We start from the raw sequence: 8,645 nt of genomic DNA on the forward strand, positions 1-8,645 counted from the left end.
TAGTACAAGAAAACTAAAGAATAAGCAACACGAACCCTACCAAAATCTGGGGGGGATCTCAGTTGCTCCGGAAGGGTAAACAGATCCTGCTCCACCCGTCGTGTTGCTTATGTGTTGTGTTATAGCTTTTGCCAATAAGCAGATCAAACCATTACGGTTATATAAGAAAGACTTTGGTAAGAATTTTTTAATGACAAATGCAAATTATAACCGACAATGCAAGACCAATTTTGAATGATAAGTATAGCATGATATATAGAATAGGTCAAGCTGTAAGCACTCATCGCTTAGCTCTGAATCTGAGTAAAATTGAGACAAAATAAAAAACATAATTAAAAATAACAAACATTTAGATATAACATAGGATAAAATTAAAGTAAATGGCCTATGTCACATATTTTTTAAATTATGCATTATAATATATTGTAACGGATTTCGTCCTCGTTGTTCCACAGTATGTGTCCCCTCCCCTTTTCACTTTTTATCAACAGTTAAATCTCCGTTTAACCGTATTGGATACTTATAAATTTTTGAATATTTTTCTTTTTATTAGAATAACTTATCTTAGATATTTAATACTTAATCACATTGTGTTATGAACAGTAAATTGAGCAAAGATAAAAATAACGTCAAGTCCCACCTGAAACTGAGTCGCCTTTCTGATTATTTTTGTACAGTGTAAATACGGAATTTCCTTAAACTTGACCTACCTTTATGTATTTGTTGATGATTGTATTATGTTGTTTTAATCTCTAAATATAATTATATTGAGTGAATTAGTTAAATTGGTCAAGTTTTTAGAGACTCAGAGTCTCTCTTTTTCCTTGTAATGTCCGCCATGTTTACTGGAGTCGCTTTACCGTAAATCGTCAAGGTGCACTGTCGTGAACGGCAATATTACGTTGAAACAGAATCTTTTGAGTCGCTTTTGACGTCAATATGAAGTCTTTTAAGTCTTTTTGTTGTATATATATTGAACTACCATTGAGCGCGTTAGTCGTGATCGGACTACCGTGGCAAAAGGTTGCTTACAATCACAAGCCTAAATAATAAATCATTTCTTCACTGTAACTTACAATTTGAGTGTTGCACTTTTAAAAGGTTAGGAAATATTTTGTCAGAGTTTTACTTTATGTAAAACATAGATTTATAATTTTATATTATAAGAGACTCTTAAGATTAGAGATCATTAGACGTACAAAAAGTTATATGCTGAAAAGTACAGTAAAGTCAGAAATATAAAATATGGAATAGAGACTCAACGACGCAGTTTCGAGTCTTAAAGTCGCTATTCAAATAAGACGTCAATGTAGTTTTTTCTTCAGAGAAAGGAACAGTTAAAGTTATTCTTGTATTATTTACTTGATATACCAATAGTATAGAAACTGTTATTATTAACGATTCTTTACATATATATTACGAAGTCGAATATTCACAAAAAAACTACAGTAAAACCTGAAGTCGCAACTTATACATTTGAGAAGTCGACTTTATAGAAGAGATTTCTATTATTACTTGTTTATAAGATTGTTTATTTAATACATGTGTATATAGAACTTGACTATAGTACTTACTAGCTTGCATACTATTTAAGTGTTATTTATTGTGTTGATCTGATGTAAAAAGAGATACAATATTGAAATTGTCTGACTTACATATCTATAACTGATCATAGTAACACTTCATTAAATCATTAACTTTAATAAACGAATTATTTATTTCTGTCTTCTGAAACAACACATCTTTGAATATACCTATTGGATTACGGGGTTGAGTTGACCCAAGGGAGCAGTCATTTTAAATAGTATTTATTGTCGAGTATTAGTTTTGTTTGGCGGATTGTCTAGTTTTGTCAGTGGGTCAGAGTTTCACTTCAGGGTTACGAAAACGCTATAGCAACACCGAGCGAAAACGTTGCAATATATAATATATAAGCAGTTATATGTATCGATACATTTTATCTATCAATCAATTTGGTTAGAAATGACAAAACCACATCATCCAGCCAATGTCATTTTACTTTGACATGTTCATTGCAATCAAGTTAATTTTACAGGTTTTAGTTTGTATAAATAAAAAAAACTTTTTTTAAGGACAACTCAAGTTATTTCGTTTAAAATGGGAATATTACTGCATTTCTTAATGTTTCTTTGTCTGTTCGAATTTGGTTTTGATGTGAGTTGTCGATGAATTGATTGATCAATCTGTCATTGACATTAAAATCCTTTTTAACAGTATGCTGGTTAAGTTTTAAGTTTTGGAGAGTTCGTTTGTATTGAACGTTAAACATTATAATATGAGGATTAGATGTAAGGGAATGTATATTACCAAGTCAGGAATATGGCATTTGTTACATGTGTTTGGGCTGTTGATTTTGCCATTTGATTACGGACTTTCCGTTTTGAATTTTGCTTGTAGTTCGGAATTTTTGTTATTTTACTGTTTACATATCATTTCTTTAACCTTATTTTTATGCTTCAATGCTTATGTTAGGTTTTCAGAAGAAGAAACAAAAAGTTTACTGTATGCATGACATTGTTCGCATGTACATTGTTGTTTGATGCGGGTATTGATGATATCATTCTAAAATGATTCTCACATTCAGTATGTCTCATATTCACGCTCCACAGGTCGAGTTCAAATATAAGTACTAAGTCGTCCTCAGTTAGTAAGCAAGACAAATGAACAATATAAACTAAAACAGGAAGGTGTTTTTTTCAGCTGACATGTGCTTTTGACTTTGGTTTTATATTTACTAGCCAACGATCAGGTCAGGTCTCTGGTTAACGCTAGGGCCTGATCTACATGAATAATACGAAAAGAGTACAAACATTAGATCTAAGATGGTTTAGTTTATTTTTATGTTCAAGCTTTATTTTCCCTTTTTTACTTTTTGGTTCGAGCGTCACTGATGAGTCTTTTGTAGACGAAACGGGCGTCTACCATAAAAAAAATTGTAATCCTGGTATCTATATATGATGAGTTTATCGCCACACGTAAATGGTTAACGGTAGTTGTTATGAATATGTCTAATGCATGACACTGTGTTTACTTGCCTTAATTTTAGTGCTTTTGTCATGTTCTTTATACCATTTGTGCGCTGAATGTATACCAGACATTTCTGTGAATGATTAGAGATTGTCGACAAAAATAGATGTTTGACGGTGAACCATTTAGGTTTTATAGAGTTGCTTATCGATGTAAACCTTTATCTCAAAGACATTTAACACCATCTTACTAGTTTAAGTAACTATTTAAATGGTTATATTTTGCCATGGTCTACATAGTTTTTATAATTAAAGAAATGAAGGTAATATAAAGTTTTATCCTGCAATTGGGTGTTCTACTATACATATACAGCCCTACAGATATCGCTATGCTGTATCTGTATACTATATAGATATCGCTATGCTATATCTGTATACTATAAAGATATCGCTATGCTATATCTGTATACTATATAGATATCGCTATGCTGTATCTGTATACTATATAGATATCGCTATGCTGTATCTGTATACTATATAGATATCGCTATGTTGTATCTGTATACTATATAGATATCGCTTTAAAGCTCCGCCCACTGTCGGACTGAGTATTGTATGAACCCGCATGACCTCAGAATGTGTATTGCAATCGCATTCCAACGACGTATCAATTGCGAATTAACGATTTCTTTTATACGTTCTGTTTCTTTTCCAACATTTTTTTAGAGCAATAAGAATCACACCAATTTTCTGATAACATACACAAATAAACTATTAACAGCAGTCTTTTCTTCGATGACAACTATCGATATCAAAATTGAATGTGTATGATTGTGTAACAAAACCAACCATGTCAATTTCAGCATGCATGTTTAGTAACACGTTTTGCAGGATCTCGATATTGACGACTTCAAGTCTAAACCTCCCGATTGCACTTGTGCTAGTTCCCAATTCACATATAATCCCGCTGGCCACGTTATTACCGGTGACCTCAACATTGTTAATAACACTTCTCTACGAAATGTGTTATCGAAAGGTCCGAAATATCGTGAGTCTAAATCCATCAATTGGAAATTCAACTTTAAAATTTTGATGGATTCAGTTGAGATTATGCCAGGCAATGGGCTAAGCGCGAGAAGGAAGATGTAGACACTCTTTCCGAATGGATTAAGGCAGTGAGGTCGTTGATACAAATCAGAATTAAGAAACTGAATGGGTCTATCAATGCCCATGCTACGTCAATCTTTAAAGACCCAAATGTTGCAAAACACCTATTCTACCTCCATGACAAATATGTTGTTGTCCCCGCAGATAAAGCCCCAAAGCCCCAAACAACATCGTTTTTGTATGTAAAACTCATTACATTAACTGCTTGATAAACGAATTAGGTATTGACAATTCACTTGGAAACTCAACATATACCCTCACGACACTTACCAAAGAGGAAATCCTGGATAATCATAGGTCTGTTCTGTGTTCCTTTGGAATTTCAACCAAAGATGAAGAACTGGATCTGCCATCACTGTATTGGATACCTAAACTACATAAGTGTCCTTACAAACAACGGTATATTGCTGGGTCTTCCAAGTGCTCCACGAAACCTCTTTTTAAATTATTAACATCTATTTTATCAGCAATCAAAGACGGGCTTCAAAGTTATTGTGAAACTGCCTATTCTAGAGGGGGCGTGAATCAGATGTGGATACTTAAAAATTCCAAAGATCTTTTAGAGTACATACAATCTAACTCTCTTTCATCTTGTAACAGTATTAAAACATTTGACTTTTCTACTCTGTACACTAGTATTCCACATTCCAAACTAAAAGACAAATTGAAAGAGTTGGTATTGCTTTGCTTCGTAAAAAAGAATGGCCAACGTAGATACAAGTATCTTGTCTTAGGGAGGGATAAATCCTACTTTGTAAAGGATCACTCTGATTCGAACAAAAAATTCTCTGAAACTGATATTATCAAGATGCTTGATTTCTTGATTGACAACATATTTGTTACGTTCGGAGGACGTGTTTTTCAACAGACTGTCGGCATTCCAATGGGAACAAACTGTGCCCCTCTACTTGCCGACTTGTTTCTTTATTATTATGAGGCTGACTTCATACAGGAACTTCTTAGGAAGAAAGATAAGAAGTTAGCACTATCCTTTAACTCTACTTTTCGCTATATAGATGATGTTCTTTCACTAAATAATTCAAAATTTGGTGACTATGTGGAACGCATCTATCCAATCGAGCTAGACTAAGAGATAAAGGATACTACAGATATAGTTAAGTCGGCCTCATATCTTGACTTACATCTAGAAATTGACAATGAGGGTCGGTTGAAAACAAAACTTTACGACAAAAGAGATGATTTCAGCTTTCCAATTGTGAACTTTCCATTTCTAAGTAGCAACATTCCAGCAGCACCTGCATACGGGGTATATATCTCCCAATTGATACGATATTCCCGTGCTTGCATTTCCTATCATGATTTTCTTGATAGAGGGTTGCTGCTCACAAGGAAGCAATTAAACCAAGAGTTCCAAATGGTGAAGTTGAAATCATCCCTTCGTAAATTTTACGGACGCCATCACGAGTTGGTTGACCGTTATGGAATAACCGTATCACAAATGATATCGGATATGTTCCTTACGTCGTAACTACAATCCCCTTCCCTTTCATGAATGTGACCTACCGAATTAGACTATTTACCGGATTTGTTATCACATAAGCAACACGACGGGTGCCGCATGTGGAGCAGGATCTGCTTACCCTTCCGGAGCACCTGAGATCACCCCTAGTTTTTTGGTGGGGTTCGTGTTGTTTATTCTTTGGTTTTCTATGTTGTGTCGTGTGTGCTGTTGTTTGTTTGTCTTTTTCATTTTTAGCCATGGCGTTGTCAGTTTGTTTTAGATTTATGAGTTTGACTGTCCCTTTGGTATCTTTCGTCCCTCTTTTAGTAAATGTCGAGTCTGAAGCGTAGGACAACTCGTACACTCCTGTTTCAAATTGAACAATGTTTTGTTGTTTGTTTTCACTGTTGGAATTAGTTATGTTAAAATAGATAATTATTCACTTTGAGCGATGGATTATTGTTGGCCATTCGAGATTCTTTTTTTGCGAACCCGTCTTCAGTTGAATGTGTGATTACTGTACACCGTATTACCACACGGGCCTCAAGGGATTTCAAATCAAAAATAATGCGAAACATGTGTTTTTGTGTCTTTCAAAACACAAATAATATACAGAATTAATTGCAGGATAAAGACAATAACTGTTTAGTGTCTTTAAATATCAGCTGTATTTGTACTCGGCTCGAAACAGGTGTAATAGCTCGCTAAAAGCTCGCATACACCTTGTTTCCTAGCCTCGTACAAATACAGCTGATATTTAAAGACACTGAACAGTTATTGTTTATATATCATATGCTTTAACTTAACATTACTATTCACAAGTATGAGTACACTTTTTATACAAAAATCAATAGAAAAAAATATCTTTGTAAAATATCCCACCGCCCACTTAGTTAGAAGATTCAAGGGTAGTATAAATCACTTCACAGAACACAACACGAGACCACCAAGAGCTAGGATGACTAGAAGGCAAAGACATTCCTCTCCATTGTAGACGCCCGTTGTGTTGCTCTTGTTAGATGTCAAAAGGCTAACCTTAAGACAATTTAAGACAAGACAAAATTTATTACTACACCATCAACACCGTTATAAAATCTGTAACTTTATAAATAGTAATATTTAGCTATACTTTTTGAAATTGAAAGATGAAAATTTCCTTTTAGAAGAGTATGAAAACAAATCTGCCTTTTCAAGCACCCATGTTTTACCTCTTTGTCGACATCTTTAGATATTTGATTCTGTTTAAGTATATTTGTATACACGCATAATTTTGCAGAATCTGTTTAACAAAAAAACTGATTGGTACAGAAACAAAAAAATAAAAGATAAATATGTACTCATATAACAATGAAACCTAAAGCTATACGAACTCCATGACAATTAGGAGCTAATTAGACGTGAGCAAAATATGAGACGTAGAAAAACACAAATAGCGAAATTATTTACAGATTTTATTAATTTATTTCATAAAAAAAATACCACATCGTTCATGGAACTTCCATTCGAGTTTTTCAGTGTTTTGTTATCACAGTCACAGTACACTCCTACTCAATCAACACTTAGTTTCTGTTAATCTGAAGTAGAGAAAACAGAAGGATTTCATCAAAAGCCACCACAATAGAATTGTAGAAAGATTTACTCAATCCAGCACTTCCCCTTCAACCAAAAAATCGGCGTCGGATTATCCTTCGTCGTGGGTAAACTGGTCTATAAACAGACCTTTGAATTTGTCTTCCAACATTTCTTGGGTAATAATAATCAGGGTAGTCTGGTGTATCCGGTGCATCATATAATCCATCTGGAGTGTCATAGTATGAATCTGGTCGGTCGTATCCACTCATATGATGTGCTGCTATACACACAATGGCAACAAGAAATACTACTATAACTCTAAGATCCATGACTATACACCACTTTGACCGATATATCAAACAACTATGAAAAAAATTAAACATGAATTATAATTAATTATACACTTACATTGTTATATTTCATAGTATTAAAATAGCATTATCATGCAATTCAAAGCATACCAGTTATAACGGCGAATATCAATATTTTGTCAACAAGTTTTCAGAATTCTTTGTATAACTTTTGACAGACAACAAAACCCATTGCAGCTTCACTTTTATTGTTTTTAAAAATGCGATGTCTTTTTTTTTGTAGATTGAAAAATGACGCCAAGATGTCTTCAATTTGACCATAAAGAATTTCTTGGGCGATGATTAAAAAATCTAGGAACAAAATAATTTAATACAGACTTGAGTTACTTTTATGCGCTGAGCTATATTTTAGTAATTTTAGTGGAGAGTACTAATTATAAAATATAAAAACAAATAAGCAGACAGATAAACTTTTTTTTATTTGAAAAACCAGACAATTTGATGTCCAGACCGAAAGTTTGAATATTATATCATAATCTTATTAAAGCAGATCAAAGACAGACATTGAATATAATTTTACAGCTAACGAAGTCATCATATTGCCCACTGCAGACTGCTTTTGGATCTTTTTAACTATTGCTGTCATTAGTATTATTCAAGTTATATAAAAAGATAAGAAAAGGAAATTGCAAGTGTATAAGCAACTCACCTGTCTTTTCGTCGAGTGATAATGTCCAAGTGAAGAATAATGGACTAGTGATTGCTTTTATAGTCCACTTTATTGGTAACACATAAATATGATTGATATTGTCATAAACATCCAGGAAACGTGGTAAACAACACTTTTGTTTGTTTGTTGGGTCAATCTAGTTTATATTGCAGTTGTCACCTTATTTAATATGCTTGTGTACATGTTTTTGCAAGAGGGAAGAAAATTCTGAATGGCCAATGTAAAGAAGTATGTACAAAACGTATATTGTACTAGGAAATTAGCAGTTATAGAAAATTTGACGCCATTATCAAACGTGTGCAATATGCACGTGATTTGTAATGAATTGCAAATGAATGTCGTGATATTTGGTCACGGACTTCGCCTTATCATTATACTTTTCAAAACATTTACAGTAAACTTTGTGTATAAAAAGG

At 33.4% G+C, this 8,645-nt stretch overlaps 1 long non-coding RNA gene across 1 annotated transcript; it reads right to left on the reverse strand.

The window, feature by feature from the left end:
• Window positions 1–7,053: 7,053 nt before the first annotated feature.
• On the reverse strand, window positions 7,054–8,387 carry LOC143062401 (uncharacterized). Its single transcript, XR_012974735.1, has 2 exons — window positions 8,209–8,387; window positions 7,054–7,551 (listed from the first exon to the last, which is right to left on the reverse strand). It is a non-coding gene; the product is annotated as an uncharacterized LOC143062401 (long non-coding RNA).
• Window positions 8,388–8,645: the final 258 nt, after the last annotated feature.

The sequence above is a fragment of the Mytilus galloprovincialis genome, chromosome 2, assembly GCF_965363235.1.
Source record: "Mytilus galloprovincialis chromosome 2, xbMytGall1.hap1.1, whole genome shotgun sequence".
Lineage (NCBI taxonomy): Eukaryota > Metazoa > Mollusca > Bivalvia > Mytilida > Mytilidae > Mytilus > Mytilus galloprovincialis.